Here is an 18,135-nt window from a genome sequence, read left to right as displayed (position 1 = left end):
TGAGTATAGCAGCAACATCGCTGTGGTAGGCAGCCAGGTCAGCCCTGAGAGGGTCATGATTGTAGTCATGCATGCAGTGAAATGTATGGGATGCCAGTTGTTGTAGCAACATTCTCACTGCAGTGGTGAAATCCCTCACACACTGTTGTAGTCCTTGCAATAGTGATTGTTGGACTTGCATGGCTGCTGACTGTTCTGCGGATGTCATCATGCACATGCGCATCCCCTTAAGGCTGGCTGCCATATTTTGCACCCCCACCCGCACCTCCTTGGCCAGCTCCCACTGTTATCCCACAACTATCCTCTCAAAGGCGGGCCCAGTGTCATCAGAGTCCTCAGCTGTGTTTGAGCTGGCAGGTCGTACTATTGGGGTGGTGGGTGGGTCCTCTGTGATGGCTGCTACATCTGTGCTTATCCTTGTGAGAGAAGGTGGGGTCTGGAGGGTTCCCAGGACATCTTGGAGGGTTTTCTAGCTAATGGTTGTCAGCTCGTCATCCATGTCATCAGGGTAATACAGGACAGGCATATCCACAAGAGAGCCATCGTCCTCTGCAATGAGATATTGTACAATTAGTGTGTCTGTGTTGTGGCAGTTGTAATGTGACATTACTGACTTCCTATTAGTGGAACATTGTAATCTGGGTTCCTGTTCATTGTTCCTGTCATTGATATTAGCATTCTCACAGCCCTAAGCCCCATCTGCATGTCACATGTAGTGTGTGCAGTTTGGGGAATTGTCTCCGTTACATCCTCCAGGTGTAGGTTCTGTCCAAATTGTGTCTTGCCACCTTCTTGTCATACTCAACTCTCCCTCTACTTCCATTAGCATGGTGAGCCCTTGCAATGCATGTTGGTGTTCTGATGCCACTTGCACCACACATAACAATATGGGCCTGACCAAGTCTATGATATTTCACATACACCTATACTTTGCTGAAACCAAGCACATACCATTTATTGCATTGGCATGTCAGAATACAGGAGTCAGCATTGGTAGTGTGTCATGTTGATGTTTGCCAATGGGTGCTACTTTGGACTGCACTGATGGGCCTGGAAATGTTCAATTTGCTCATATGACTGTGCGGGTGTGTTTCACTAGCTAGATACAATGCTGTTGTCTTAGCAGTATGACAGTTGAGATGTTGAAAGGTGGCATTGCAGCTATTGTAACACAGCCACGGGATAGACCCTGGATTGGGCAGCATGGGTATGACATCACCACTGTGTACTTCGTAATGTAAGTAACAATACCTGATGCTTATTGGGCCTAAGGACATGAGCATTTGACGGGATTTGCACTTGGTTAGAAATTTAAGGGGATTGATCACATCGTCATTCTGGTCCCTCATTTTGGGTGTGTTTGTTCCATGGGCACCTAACTGCCATTTCCTAATATAGCAGCTGCACACAGCACAGGTGGTAGTGGCAACTGTTGTCAATGGTAAATGCTGCTGAGGAAATGGCCTGAGACTGGGCATTGTCCCCTAGTTCACATTCTGACAATACCAGCTGTCCTATGACAGCAGCCCAGTTTTAGGTTCTACCCTACCCTCCTGGTCTGCTACAGCTTTTCCAGCAGCCTTGGCATGGCGGAGTACACACATGCAAAGGTTGTTGGTGTTGGTGTTGTGCTGTGCCCCTTTACCCATCCACTGCCTGATTTCCATGGCTGACATGCATTGTGTAGTAGGTATGTACCTCCCCCTGCTTGCAATTAACATTTAGGCATTTTGGTCCCCCATGCATATGTGTTGTTTCCTGATAGTCTGCGCTGTCCTGTCCTGCAATTCCTGTGACGATCTCCTCCAGGATGACGGCTGCAACCATATCCTACATCTTGTCCAGGGCCTCCTACGGTGCTGGACTCCCACCTCCAGTTTGCAGTGCTGCCTTCCAGTTCCTTTCCAGTTTTTCCTTTGTTCTGCGCTTGCAGTCATGCCAGCATTTCTTGCACTTTGTGACAGTTCTCCAGACCTCTGCCACATGGTATACCTTGTTGATAATTTGTTGCCAAATTGCCTCTCTCCTCCCAATTGGCATTTTGGAGGTAATGAAAAGTTGATGCTGGTGCTCCGCCACCTCTCTGACCCGTATTTCATGCTCCTCTGCAATGAAACAACACTTCCTTTTCTTCTTGTCTCTCCCCTGGGTCTTGTCTGCATCCTCCTGGCTGGTTCCTGGTAGATTGAGGCCTCCCTGTGGTCTCACCTGGCTTCTGGGATCCATTTTAGGTCTCCTTAGCACTGTTTGCTGCGTTTGCGCCGCTTTCTGACGCTATTGTGGTGAAAAATGGCGCATATCCGGTTTGCGACGTCACAAACCAGATTAGAGTCATGTTCCCTGAGTTAACGTCATTTTGCTTTACGACACGGCGCAATGGTTAGCGTAAAAAGAATGACTCTAACCCATGCTTAGCGCCACCATGCGTCAAAGTATAAATCTGACTCACGGTGGCGCTAAGAAATGGCGTTAGCCTGCGTTACATTTTTGCAGCAAAAAGTATAAATATGGCCCTAACTTTCTAACTTATGACAGAAGTGTGGTAGTGTAGAAAGAAAAATTAGGACACATTTATGTGAATTCTCGAATGTCTTCCTCTTCTCTTTCATTTAAACATTCTGACATGCAGACTGAAACATGCACTTTTAACACCAGCAGCAGACTGCCAGTTAACCCCCTGGTAATCAGCAGCTTTACTACAGTGTTCTAATGAGCAACAAGAGTGCTAACATTGTAAATGGGTGGCAACAGCATGGCACAACTGCATGCCATATCGATGGAATCAAAGTGGAAAATTGAAAGCATTTTCTACTGAGGATAATGCTGTAAAGACATCAGGGAACTTTATAACAAATATGTCTCCCAAGATGGCCACCTGAGAAAAAAGAGCCAGAATGTTGCACAAATATCACCCAACTATAGATGAAAAATACCCCAATGACAAAATTGTGCAAAACACTTAGGCCCATATTTATATGGGCGCAGTTCTGTGTCAAAAATATTACCGCCGGCTAACGCCATTTTGGTGCGCCGTGCGAGCGTCATATTTATACTTTGACGCACGGCGGCGCAAACAACAGGTGGGAGTCATTATTTTTGACACACTGCGGCATCAAGTCGTAAAGGAAAATGACGTTAACGCAACGGAAATGACTGTGGGTCGATTTACGACACCGCAAACCGGCTATGCGCCGTTTTTTTTACGCAATAGCGTAAAAAAACACAGCGAGCACAGCCATTTCACCAGAGGAGAGCCAAAATGGATCCCAGATGCCACTACAGACCCCAGGAAGATGACAGCAGACCAGGAACCAGCCAGGAGGACCCACACAAGAACCAGGACACTTTTAAGAAGAAAAGAAAGTGTTGCTTTAGTGCAGAGGAGCAGCAAAATCTGGTTAAAGAGGTGACGGAACACCAGCACCAACTGTTTGTCACATCAAAGTTGCCAATCAGTAGGAGAGAGGCTATATGGCAAACAAATTGTTGACAAGATTAACAGTGTGGCGGCTGAAGTACGCAGAACAGTCATCGAGTGCAAGAAACGCTGGCATGACTGCAAATGCAGGACCAAAGAAAAGATGGCCAGGAACAGGAAGGCAGCACTGCAGACTGGAGGGGGGAGTCCAGCACACCAGGAGGCCCTGGACCACATGGAGGAGATGGTTGCAGCCGTCATCCCTGAGGAGATCGTCACAGGGATTCAAGGACAGGACAGCGCAGACTACCAGGAGACAACGCACATGCAGGGTAAGTTGCATGGGGAATTAAAATGCACAAATGTTAACTGCAAGCGGGGGGGATACCGACCACAAAATGCATGGAAGTCATCATATACATGGAGTAGCATGGGTAAAGGGGCACGGCATTGGGGCATGGCCTGCACAGACAGGAGCTGGGGCACACCATTACACTTCACCAACAACAGTCCCATGGGGGCATGCTGTCATGCCAACGATGGAGCAAAGGAAAAGCCACGACAGGAGGGAAGGCCACTACGTCAAACTTACATCCTGGCACTCGTCAGCCAAACTACCCCCTACATTAACTAGGGGCCTCCAGCCAAACCGACAACTGCAATGTAACTGCAACAACAGTTGCCACTACCACCTCTGATCTGTGTGCAGCTCAAGTAGCCAATGGCAGTAACCTCCCCATGGATCATACATACCTAAATTAGGGGGTGAGGATGACAACTGCAACAATCCCCAGAAACAAGACAAAGGCCCCAGTACTCTCAAATGTCAATGCCCATAGTTGTCACAAACATCATCCAAAGTAAACAACAATAGGAGCGACACAGCACTAAGGACACACCCATGCTGCATATGTCAGGGTCCATCCTGTGCCTGGGTAACAAGGCAACATCCCAAATGTCATACTGCTCAGACAACAGCATTGAGGAGGGGACACATGTAACTGGTCACTGAAATACACCTGCACATTCAGAGGACGAAATAGGACACTGATACGACTATCAGGGCAATCCAATGTAACACACATTACCCAACATCAGCAGGACCCATTAACAATGTCAACATCCATATCGGATCATAACATTGCCATGCATAGGATATGCCACATGTCAATTACATTTAAGTCGATGTGAACGATCAGGGATTGGGGCAGGTTCAGATTGTTAAGTGTGCTGCCAGGGCCATCAGAACACCCACAGCCAGTGAAAGGCCTCACCATGAGAATGGATGTACACGGAGGGTCGAGTAGGAAAAGAAGGTGGCAATTCTCTATTTGGCTAAAATAAACACCTAGAGGTGATGAGGCTGACAAGTCTGATAACTCAATAACATACATGTGACACACAGGTGGGCCATAGGCCTGAAACAATGCCCATCTAAAGGACTGGAGATATTAACACAAAACAAGATCACAAAGTGAATTCATCAAAAGGCAGGCACGTCACATCAAAATTGCCACAACACAGACACACTAATTGTACACTGTTTCATTGCAGAGGAAGATGGATCTCCTGCCGATATGCCTGTCCCAGATTTCCCTGATGACATGGATGACGAGCCGATAAACATTCCCCAGGAGACTATCCAAAAGGTCCTTGAAACCCTCCAGACCCCACCTTCAGTCACAAGGAGGAGCACAGAACAAGCAGCCATTGCAGAGGAACCACCCACCACCCCAATTGTAAGACCTGCCAGCTCCAATACAGCTGAGGACTCAGACGACACTGGCACCAGCTTTGAGAGAACTGTAGTTGGAGTACAGCGGAAGCTGGCCAAGGAGGTGCTCGTGGGGATGCAAAATATGGCAGCCAGCCTAGAGGGGGTGCGTTCGTGCATAATGTCATTTGCAGATCAGGCAGCAGCTATGCAAGCCCTAACATCTATCTTGCGGGAACTGCAGAAAACCCAGAAGGAAATCAGCACAGCTGTAATACAGTTGACCCAACACCTACAACAGCAATCCTGTCAACGCGTGCACAAATGCAACATTGAACCCCTCAGGGCCGACCTGGCTGCCTACCATCGTGATGTGGCTGCTATTCTCAAGAACCAGCAGGCCCTCCTTGCAGCAGTACTGCCCTTAAGACCTTCACAGGGAGCAGCGACCGGGATGTCTGACTCCACATCTTCTAACACTGAGGTGTGTGTTGCCCCTTCACAACCAACAACAACAAGGACAAAGCAGGCAACACACACATCAGAAGAAGAAGACATGGAACAGATCACATTCACAAGGAAAAATACCCGGAAGCACTAGTCCCTGCCACATGGCCAACTATTACCAAAGTCCTGCGTTTTGAAACATGACAGTCTTACAACAACTGTACTCAAGCACTGTTCTGCTAACCACTGTATATCTTGTCACGGAGCCCAGTGATTGTCTCTCTCCTACTCATTGGCTAAGTCTGTCCCTCTGCACTGTCTGAAACAGCAACCCCAGCATGACAAAAGCATTTTGGTAAACCCTTGTGTTGGATCACAATGGAAGATATCACTATAATGGACTCACAATCATGGACAATTTACATATAGCACTACAGCACTTTTCAATAAATAGCACTTACACAACAAATCTGTCTCTGGGTAATGTGACATATCAACTGTGCAGTAGATAACTGAAATGTGCCTACTGTCAAATTACGTAGCTTGTCAATACAACTGTCCTGATATTATGTAGTTAGAGAAATCTGCACAGTACCCATGATTGCATCATACTTTGCCCATCCTGAGGGACAAATCTGATGAAGTGAGAAACCATACACCACCATGCTGTGTAGGACAGAAGAATGCTTCCTCAGGGAATAACTAAGTCATCAAATAGTGGCCACAAAATGTTTTCACCATGCAAAAATAACACAATAAACATGCCACACTAATCTAAGTAAATACAAAAAAAAACTGCACAAATGAAGGTGTCTGAGTTAACATACAAATAGTTAATCATGCCGAACTGTGTCACAAATGATGTATGAGGGTCATGAAGACAAGAATACAAGATTGCCAATGAGAACTCATCTTATAAGGGTCTGCATGATCATCACCCTGCAGTCAGACCTAAAACTGTTTCCCCAATGTCAAGTCTGGAAGCACTGTTAGTGACTTTGAAAACACACTTATCAACAGAAACACATTGGGATCCATATTAACTGTGATTGGTGGTTGCAACAAAGGGTCGACACTTTGCAAGGTAGCTCTGGGCTAGCTGCCAATCGTACAGCTCAGTTGGGATTTGTTAGTAGCATAGGACACAGATGTTATAGTACAAATTGATGTACACTGAATCCAAACCCACAATCAAGTACCATTCAACACATACTATTAAGGGGTATCCAAACATTTATTAAAAGCTAACCATAGATGAGGAAACTGAAGGAAAAATCTTACCTACCCTAATCTACCCTGACTACTCATTACCCACAACTGTCCCTAACTAACCCAAGCTACACTTACTAATCCCATGTAACGAAACGTTCTAAACATCTACCCCCCACCCCCTGTATGAGACGGGACACATTGAGGACAACACATACTAATCTAAACACATACTATACTATCCTAAACAAATATATATATTTTTTTATTTCTTTTTTAATTGTTTTTCTTTTTTTTGTATTTTTTTTTTTACACACAAGAACCCCCAACATAGCCCAACACCCACCCACCCACACATGTAATAAGTCAAAAAAGAAACAAGCAGGACCCCCCACCCCACACCCACTAACACTAACTAAACTAACAGCCTATACTAACCTAACACTAAGCCCCCTAAGCCCACTAACTATAAGAACAAGGATAGAGGAGGGTATCATGTCTATCAAATCAAGTGTCTAGAGGTTGGCCCTCCGGAGGGTCCTCTTAATATCCTTGACCAGCCGTTTAATGTGCCGCACGTCCCGGCTCAGGTGGCTCACCTTGCGCAGCACTTTGTCCATCTTATGTTCAAGTCTCTTGAAGGCTACAGGGTCAACAGATGGAGCAGTGGCAGTCTGGGTACTGGTGGAGGAGGTCTGTGTGGGCTGTCCTGCACCGGTGGCAATGCTGGGTCCAGGAAGAACAGCAGATGGTGGATCAACAGTGGCAGCTGTGGGTGGGGCCACCTGGCTCTGATTGGTGGTTGTTTCTGTGGTGGCTGTGGTGGGCAAAGTAGGCCCACCCTGTGGGAAGGCTCGCCATGCCCCGGAGGCACGTTCATGGCGATATCACGACTCCACCAGCAGGATGTGCTGGTATCGCTTGGACAGCCGCTGAAATTCACGGAACTGGTCTAGAGTCATGTTAGCTGCTGTGAAGACAAATGCAGATATGCTACATTAGTAACTGCATTGTGTGAAACGGCACAGCAAGTTAATCAGACATTACATCTACTGTACTTGTAACAGCTCATATCACGATACAGAGTATTGAATGTCCCTGAGGAAGTATATGGCTGGCCAGACAACAAAGGTCACATCACACAAAGCACATCCATAACCCACAAGATGGGTAACAACTGGCTTTGACTTGCAATCTGAGTTCTGACAGTTATCATCTAAGAATCATGCTGCATATCCTCCACCAAGAGCTGGGCTACAAATGTCAGTGTACGGAAAGCAAAACTAAAGCCACATGGTCTGCAAGTTGTAACTGGACTTTCCAGTATGGTACCAAGTGCCAAACCTGAGTGTGTATACTAGTATGCAACCAAACCGTCACTTATTCACAGGTATGTGTAACATACTGGTAGCATCAGTACTAGGTACCCCATTCACAAACCCATGGCCATGTTTGAGGGGGTGCGGTGGATACACAACTATAATTTGTCAACAACATGTACACCGAGGAGTGTATAGGCAACTCCACACATGTTTGTCTCTACAGACACACCACAGGTAAGGTCTATCTACAATTAGGAGTCAGCAAACCCTAGAGCACTCATAGGGACAGACATGTCAGGAAATGCAGAACTTAGTACACAACATATACTTCCAGTGAGGCCTGACTTACATCAGACACAGAGTTGCTAGAACACCCATGATCATGAATTGCATGCACACCTAGGCCATTACACTCAGGTTCCACAGACTTGATGCACTACATGTGGAAGTACATGCTGCTAGGAGGTTCTACCTACACTCTCAAACTTACGTAGGTAAATAGGGAAGCAGATGTCTATTGGAAAGCTATTAGCTCTACCAATCTTAGAGAATGTGGGTCTGACAGGCTGACTAAATAGGGGCTGACTTCCATTGCGACTCTCGGTGATACAAATGTCATACACATGACTATCCCCTGTACTCACAGTGGGGCCTACAGGGATGTCCTACAATCCCTACATGATACCATTGGATACGGATTGGCAAACTCAAAACATGTGAGAACTGCATTCCCACTCATGGAACAAGTGAAAAGCTTGCCCAACGCATCACACCTTGCTATGCGTCCAACTCACACGAGTCCATAACCTGCAAACACAACACATAACAGACTTATCAACACTTACTGGAGTGGTCCGGGTCCTCAAATGTCACCACCTCTCCCACAGTGTAGGGTGCCGTCTACCTGTAAGGTATGGAAGGAAGAAATGTGCTCAAAATCTGTGCACAGTGCAACAATTTCATAATCATTTACAATGTGTAGGCTGAATAAGGAAATGGCAGCCATTCAGACATGATGGTACTGCATCTGATATTTCACGGCCAACTTGTACATAGCATGGGTCTCCTGTGACAGTTACACTCATATCTGCACACATACATTGGCCCTAACTATCATGTGGTTGAAACTTGTCCCATAATTGGTGAGCACTAAAAAATATGGAGTGTAATCATCTCATCATGTGCATCCAAGAGAAACATCAAACGCCTGGTTACTTGAGGACTGCATTACCAGTCAAACATGCCTTGTGGCCATGACACATTTATTGCACATAGGCCCAATGTACAGAGGGAGGGTCTGGGACTCCTGTAAGCCATCCTGTTGGTACAGTATAGTCAATTGATGTGGCCCAGCTATGGTGATTTGCACCAACCATGGAGATGTGAAGCCATGTGCATACACTTGGACTGCCATCCATATTTGGATTATGTCTCAACTAATTCCAACAAACATCTTAGGATGTTAGCTGAGGGCACCTTACACCTTTTCACATTGTTTTCAAATCATGAACTAACATGTATCCAAAATGATCAAGAAACACAATAATCCTACACATTCATAGTACTTCTGTGAACGCTTTCCTTCCACACTCACCAGACTAACATGAGACCAATGTCTGAGCCGCTTTGCTATTATCAATTGACGTGAAGGCAGCACTCATTTTCAGCATCATGTAGTGATTCTAAAGTCAGTCTAGCAATTGCGTCAACATAGTTGGCCTAAATGTAGGTACATCTGTTCTTCTCTGTCAATAGTACCCTATATAGATATGATTTGCTCCTATTTTGTTAGCTGTGCTGACAAAAAGGCCGCACCAATTTCCTTCATGGTAAAGTTACCTGTAATTTTGCTGAGCACGTGCTACCTGACAGCTAGCAATTGTGATCCTTGCCATAGTGCATCAATGATCCCCTTATATTTCCCCAGCATTACACACAGTCATCAAGTTAGCTGGCAGACATTGCACTAATCCCCTGATGTCACCACAGAGCATTTAATCGTGCACATTAACAATAGTCATACTCACCAACAGTGCCACCAATCATGATTCACAGGTGGTCCAAGAGATCCTGCTCCCTGGTGATGAGGTCAGCCCACTGGTGCATCAACTGGTGGTCACTCCTCTGGCTGGCATACACACGCTGCAGGTGATGCAGCACCTTTCCCCACCGGATTCTGCGCGCCTCTGTCGGATCCCCCTGTACGACCCTGCCCCCTGCCTGGATCATGAGCGGCAAGAAATGTGTCACCAGCCAGATGAAGCCCCCCAACTCCTCTTCCCCCATCCTGCCAAGACGTGGCCTACCAGACATACTTATAGATGAAGATAAGGAATAGGGGTAAAAGAAATAGAAAGGGGAAGAGGGTGAAAGTAGGGGTAAAAAGACAGAAAAAAAGTAAACCTAAACACTAAAAGAGCCCAACTATCCCAAAACTAACACTACCCACAACAGACTCCCACAAACAAGAAATACACAAGATAAATGGACAAATGTAGACAAAACACAGTACTACAGTATACACAAACAATATTTATTTCACAAAAGGACTTTACAGATAGCACACAGGACAAATACAGCACAAAATCTCTGGACAACACTCTCTACACAGCCACACGGTCTAGAAGGATCATAGACTGCAAAGTGAAAGTGAAAGTACACCCACTGTACATGATCTGTAAACAGGATATCCTATTACATCACTTCCTGTATGAAAAGTCCGGCCTTTTTCGCTTTATGCGTCATTTTTTGTTGCACAAAACAGTATTTGCGTCATTTTTTTTGACGCACAGACATGAATATTAACCCGCATCCACATAATGATACATGGACTCTACAAATATCTGGATGCGGGCTAAATTTCACTCCTGTGCATTAAAAACAAATGACGCAAATACAGTTTTGGTAAACAAAAAATGACACACACCGCTAGGGATGTCAAAATTACAGTGCATTAACTGGTTTGGGGCATTTTTACTTGTTTTTGGGTTATTTTACATTTGGAACACATCAGAGATTGGCTAATTGAAGACAGTATGGTGTTGATGGTGTATGTTCACATGTGTGACATCATACTGCAGCAGAACATCATCCACTACACCCTTCACAGTATTTTTACAGTTGGCTGACGTCATAGATGGTCATAAGTGTGGCCTACATATATGTGTGGCACAAATTGTGCATGTTTGTCATAAGGAGAGGATAGCACTGTGACACACATATGTACAATACCTAAATTCCTTTGGCTCAAAGTGTGTGCTTTGAAAACTAATGTGTTAGTTGACCAAGTGTGTGTGTTTATCACATGAAGCATAATTGTACATATGGTTGTATGAATGTGACGTCCATGTGTCCAATCCTAAGATGCAAGTCAAATTTAAAATGAGCAAGGGCATGTGTTAGTCATACATGTAACAACACCCGTAAAGTATACTTCCAAGTTTTAGGGTCACGTAGACACCACATGTGACATAGCATGCACCAGATGGATGGCAGACGCATGTTCATGTCAATGGTCCACATTTTCTACATCCTATGTCCTAGAGTATTGGTAAGAGCTTCCTAGGCACTAGTTGATGAATCCCACAGTGAGTCATACACATGCATTGAGGAAGTGGGTACCATGTTGTTTGCACAGACAGACAAGGGTGAATCTCATATGTATGATGACACCACAGTTGAGACCATAGAAATGAGCCCCAACTATCAAGTGGCTGTGGTGGACCAGCATAGAAGACAGCACGTGTCCACATATTTCCAGTGATCAATTGCACATAGGTGTCTTGTTCATGTGTGTGGTCCAATGATGATCCTGTAGATTGTTTGGGGTGTCATTTGTCACAGTTCGGACCAGGACTCATAATGAGTCAGTGGCAGCTATTCCTGTAACTACTGAGTATCCTTTGTTGATCAATGTGAGTAAAGTAGATGTGGACATGTGAACCAACATGTGGATGGTCCCACCCTGTCACTAAAGACGTGTAATGAGACAGTCAACAGGGCAACCTTGGTGTGCTGAGTGAGATAATGTCTCAATTGTCATGTTCCGGCAGGTGTCATTACAACATTTGTACACAGGTTGGCCTCTGCACTTCCCACTGCATCTGGGAACATCATAGCCTCTGTGCTGTTTATTCTCGCAGCTATTCACCACACACGGCCCATCACTATGTTGTGTGCACTGTGATGCTGTGTGTGAACTGTCATGGTTCTGACATTTGTGTATAATTCAGGGACATTATCAGAGGTTGCTGGTTGTGCTGAAAGCCCCCTACCCCATCCCTGCCTATGACCCTGGGACACTGTCATTCTTTGTCATGCATGCATATATGCAACCCAGACAAGGGATGGGCCATGAATTTTGCATTTCCAAGAGGATGTAACTCAAATGGTACAGTTAAAAGGCAGATGATGTTATACAATGTATTTGGGTATGCATGGAAGAGGCCCATGCCCAATGCCCCCTGATGAATGGGAGGTTTGCTTATGCACGTGTGGTACATATGTAGACACAGGGATACTTTAGTTTGACGCACAGACAGTTGCCAGTCAGGCTGACAGAATGCAAGGTGATTCAGGAGCCAGCTACTGGACAAGTTACATAATCAGTGGTCTGACTGAGACTGTTTGGAGGACAAACTAGACAGTTGACATGTCAAACTGTGTACGTCCTGTGTTTTTGAAGGTGACAAATGAATCCAAGGGCTGTGTTACACGGATTAATTAGTATCAATGGTTGACGGTGTATTTGACATAATGGCAACTCGTATGCTGTTCCAGGCATCATCAGGGGCAGTGCTTTTTGAAATGGGTGATGTGCTTGGAGGTGATCACAGATGTGGGCTGCATCTGTTTCTCACCAGTCCTGTAGGTGAGACTTGCATTCTAAGGGCCAACAGACATTTTCACAAGGGGAAGCAATCTACATGTGCTAACAGGGCTTTGAAACTAGAAGACAGTGTATAAATTGACCTGACGTCCTTGCAGTCAGATGTTATATGACAATGGCATACCTTAGGAAAGGGTGTAGCACACTGGTTTGCTAATGTTGGTCTGTGTGTGTAGAGGAGGTATTATCAGGGTACACATCTTAGTATTCCAGGGACCTCTTCCGACAGGCGGGTTGTGACCAGGTGCATGGGTGTGTCAGGAGTTAGGAAATGGGCTGACATGTACATGGAATGTCATGTGTGCAATGCATGTCATATGTGTGGCACTTGTGCTGTCGATGTTCTGCTTCTATGGAACTCTAGTCACAGATATTCCTTGCAAATATTGGATCCAGTTGGACTAACTGCTGTCAAGGGTCTGGTCAGGCATTCCTGTTAGTGATGCCAAAGCACATTGACTGCCTCATGTATGAGGCTTGTTTTCCTCCTATTGAGTGATGGTGTCATAGTTGTGTGCCATATGCTGCGTTGGATCTTGCTTTGAACATGTATGTGTGAAATAGTTGTGGTCCTCTGCTATTGGCCTTCAAAGGAGATATGTACATGGTATATGTCATTAAGAGTGTGTGTGTATGTGACCATTGTATGTTTGTATTGTATGTTAGGCATCACATTAGCTCTGGGATGTTCCGTGTCCTACTCAGTATCTCAGCAATGCTCCATGAGGCAACACTCTTATTCTGATAATTAGAGGTGAGGGTGTGCAAAAAGGAATAGCCAGACCATGATATGGTGATTAGAATAGGTGTTTATTTAAATTAGTTAACTAAAGTGGTGAAGGTGATCATATTCAGAAGAAATTATTTACAATCTGTTGCCGCCTGCGTATACCAGCAGCTGTGTTCTGTAGTTCCCCCTCCTGTTGCAGGCCAGCATCCTCCTCTTCCTCCTCTTCAGGCATGTGTGTCTCTGGTTCCAGGAGGGGAATGTTTCTTTTGATACAAATGTTGTGCAATATTGCACATGTGAGGATGATCCTTCAGACCATCTCGGAGTAATATAGGAGTCTACCACCAGTGATGTTGAAGCACCGGAACCTTGACTTGAGGATGCCGAAGGTCCGCTCGACAATGCTGCGTGTCCTCCTATGGGCCTCGTTGCATGCATGCTCTGCAGCAGTACTCGGGTTGCCAAATGGTGTCATAATCCATGGCTGGATGCCATACCCCTGATCAGCTGCAAGAGAAAATGAATGGGATCATGTTGATGTAGCTGACACTACTGAAAGGACCTTTCATGGCAGTAGTTGTCTTGTGCTGTCTGTGACTCTTTTGTGTACTAATGTGACATCCTATGCTTGTAGGCTGTACCATCTGCATTGTGTTGTTTCCTTGGCTGAACAAGTGTTTGTCTGCTAACCGTTTGTCAGCAGTATGTTTTGGGATTTGCAGTACAGTGTGCCATCCCTAGCATTGTCACTTGTGATACAGGTGTCCGTGTGTCTTCACTGGGGGTGAGATGATAGTTCCATGCAGAGTTAAAATTGAAAGTGTTGTTAACACGTTCATATCAAAGTACCCTGGACATCCCATACCTTGAAACGTATGCAATGTATTAATGTAAAGGTCATTGGGACACTTACAATTTGCAAGGTGACATTTAGGCAACCACACTCATTGACGTCTTCACATTAGGCTGTACAGTAATTTCCAATGTGTGACAGGTTCAATGGTGACTTAAGAAACATGGCTAGTGATGTCATGACCTCAGTGTGTTCCTGTTGACATGTTGCTGTTGTGGTGTATGTGTTGTGTGTCCTAGAGGGTTGCTGTGCAGTGAGTATATAAGTAGGTTTTTGTACTTACCAACAAGTAGTCCATTGCCATACCGTCCATCCTGGAAGTGTTCATTGATGGTGCAGTGACGGAAGATGTATGAGTCATGTACACTCCCAGGATATTTAGCCACGATGTTGGTGATCAATCCCTGGTGATCGACTATGGCCTGCACGTTGATGGAATATGTGTGCTTCCTATTGCGGTAGAGGTGTTCAGTTGCAGCAGGTGGCACAAGGCGTACATGTGTGCAGTTGATTGCACCAAGGACGTGTGGGAAGCCACTGATTGCGTAGAACCCCTGTTTTGTTTCCTGCTGCTTCTGCAGTGTGTTAGGGAAGCAGATGTGGCGGGTGTCAGTCCAATGATGGCATCCAGTAGTTTGGGCAAAAAGGTGGAGAATGATGGTTGTGATATTCCGCCAACCAGGGCACCAGTTGTTTGGAAAGAGCCACTTGCCAGCATGTGAAGTACGGCAAGCAGCTTGGTTTCTGTTGGGATGGTGCGGGTGTCACCAAAGTGGGGGCCAACTGCTGTTCAATGTTGCGCAGCAGCTGCTGAATGGCCTGCCATTTCAACCAGTACCTCTGTATGATGTTGTGTCCCCTGAGGGCCTGAAGGATTGTTCTTGGGCGGGATATCCTCTCCTGCCTTCTGCGCTGCCTTAGTGGTCCCTGCTGGTGTTGTTGTAGCTGCTGTTGTTGCTGCTGGGCTCTGCGTCTGCGTGCACGCTGGATTAGAATCACCTCCATGGCTTCCTGTTGCTGCTCTGCTGCTCTGCTGTTTGTTCTGTGTGTTCTGATTAAATACAGGTGTGTTTGCCCCATTTTAACGCCTGCCCTGACCCAGGTGTTAATTTTTTACGCAAATCGGGCTTGCGTCATTTTCTGGCTCCGCCTCCCGGCCGTGCGTCATTTTTGCCCGAAAGCATAAATAAGATGCACGGCCCTTTAAGCCATTTTTTGGACGGGAACACCTACCTTGCATATAATTAACGCAAGGCGGGTTGCTGCATCCAAAAAATGACGCACACGGCAGAATTTTGTTGTCCGTGGGCTCGGGCGTCAAAGTTTAAATACGGGGCAACGTTTGCGCTGATTGTGCGTCAAAATTTTTGACGCATAATCGGCGCAGATGGAGTATAAATATGCCCCTTACCTTTTCTTTTTTTTTGCAGTTTTATATGGTTCATACCTGAACCCAAGATATTGGAGTGCTTTATATGAGCATTGGTTACATTAAACAAGGACACATTCATTTTGGTTTTAGGCATGGGGAGATTAAGGACCCAAATTTGGGTTTGGTGATAAGCCCACCAGACTTGCATGGCGGCAGCCCCAAGAAGACCCCTGCACCGGGGGTCCACGGCCTGTTGTATTAAAATGGAAGAAGGTTGAACCGCTGATCACGTAGAAATATTTCTGCCCACCATTGGTGGGGCACCTGCAATTTTGGAGGTGCGTACTCGGTCACCATAATGTCCACAGCCAACCGCCGAGCCTATTACAAAAACACAGTTGATATAGTCGCTCTCTTGCGGCAGATAGATGACAGCGGTAGGCCATCGTGGTATGCTACCAGCAAAGCGACAGAAGAGTGGTGATTTGACACCCAATTCCAGATCATGATCCTTTGCCTCTTCACTGCAGCACAGCAAGACAGAGATCACACTACCTTTTTGCCACATCAGGCAGCCCTTTTTTTCCTATCCCATTTTTCACCCTTCACACACTTCTATTCTTTCATTTTTATGTCCCAAATATCACTTGGCTTGTTTAGTTTGTCACTGTCACACTTTATTTTCAGCCATGTCACGTCCCAAAAAAACACGTTTTACAGAGGATGAGTTGAGAGTCATGATGGATGAAATCTTAGGAGTAAAGCCACAATTGTTTGGAGTCCAACATACTCTTCTCAGTAGGAAAATGGAAACTTGGCTAAGGATAGTTGCCAGAATGATCGCTGCAGGCACAACCTTGCGCACAAAGGAGGATATTAGAGGGAGAAGGTACATTCCTTTGCCTCCAGGCAACACCTGGACTCCTTGAAAGATGGTGGTGGTCCTCCCAGCACCCCATTACAACTCTTTGGGAGGAGAAGGTCTTGGCCATCCTGCATCCCAAGGGATTGCCAGGAACAGCTCGGGGAGTGGAGTCTTCTAAGTCCGACCACAAAATCTGTCACAAAACTTCAATGTCCTGTATGCTCACATTACAGCTTTTGCCAGTGTGTTGTTCATCTACTTTCATAACCTGCAATACCCACAGTAATAGAGACAGTAGATTGTCAATGTGTATTGTCGTATAGAAAATCACATGTATCAATCTCCCTCACATGCCATACGATGAAATGGGGTCTATAAGTGTTTAAACATCAAATAATCATCCCAGGACCCATGGTGTGTGTCAATATGTAAATGTATAACCCAACCTAACTGCAGTGTGGCAAAAGGTATGTTAGACTAAACATTTGTCACATGTTGGATGTAGAGAGAGTGATATGACTACAACTACCATGAGGCCCTCTTTCTCCATCTCAAAACAAGAGACCCTTGTGCACTTGCTCAAAGACACATGTTAGCCATGTCACAACTGATGTTCACTCATCATGGAGTTCACCACTGGTCAAGTGTTGGGAGTCTGAGAGTGATGTCACTACAACTACCATGAGGCCCTCTTTCTGTATCTCAAAACAAGAGGCCCTGATGCACTTGCCCAAAGACACATGTTAGCTATGTCACAACTGATGTATACTCATCATGAAGTTCACCATTTGTCTAGTGTTGGGAGTCTAATAGTGGCATGTCTACAACTACCATGAGGCCTCTTTCTATAAGCACATCTGGCCACTCTGTTCAGAGCAACAGTGAGTTTCACTGTGCCCACATCAACACTTCCCACCCCAGCTGTTACAATAACTCAGCCAGCAACATACCTCCAACCTCTGTACCTAGCACAGTTAGTACAATCTTGTGCCCCCCTAAAGTCCTGGATCTGAAGTGAAAATCACCACCTCTGACACAGAGGTACCAGGACCCAGTTGGAGAGGACCCCCTGGGCCAAGGACACAGGCTTGTGGGGATAGGGTCGTAGGAGGGATCCTGTGGGTCAGCAGAGTAGGGTCATTGAGGCCACTCAGGAACAGAACACTATCAGCCAAATCTTGGGGGTCTATTAGGAGTCCCAAGGCATGATGGGCCAGGTAGTAACTGAACTTCGGGATAGCAAGCAGCATCAGAGAGACATGTACCAACAGATGAAGGCCCATAATTCCAACATGGGCATGCTAACAGGAGTGCTGA

The sequence above is a fragment of the Pleurodeles waltl genome, chromosome 10, assembly GCF_031143425.1.
Source record: "Pleurodeles waltl isolate 20211129_DDA chromosome 10, aPleWal1.hap1.20221129, whole genome shotgun sequence".
NCBI lineage: Eukaryota > Metazoa > Chordata > Amphibia > Caudata > Salamandridae > Pleurodeles > Pleurodeles waltl.
Note: the sequence above shows the minus strand (reverse complement) of the source record.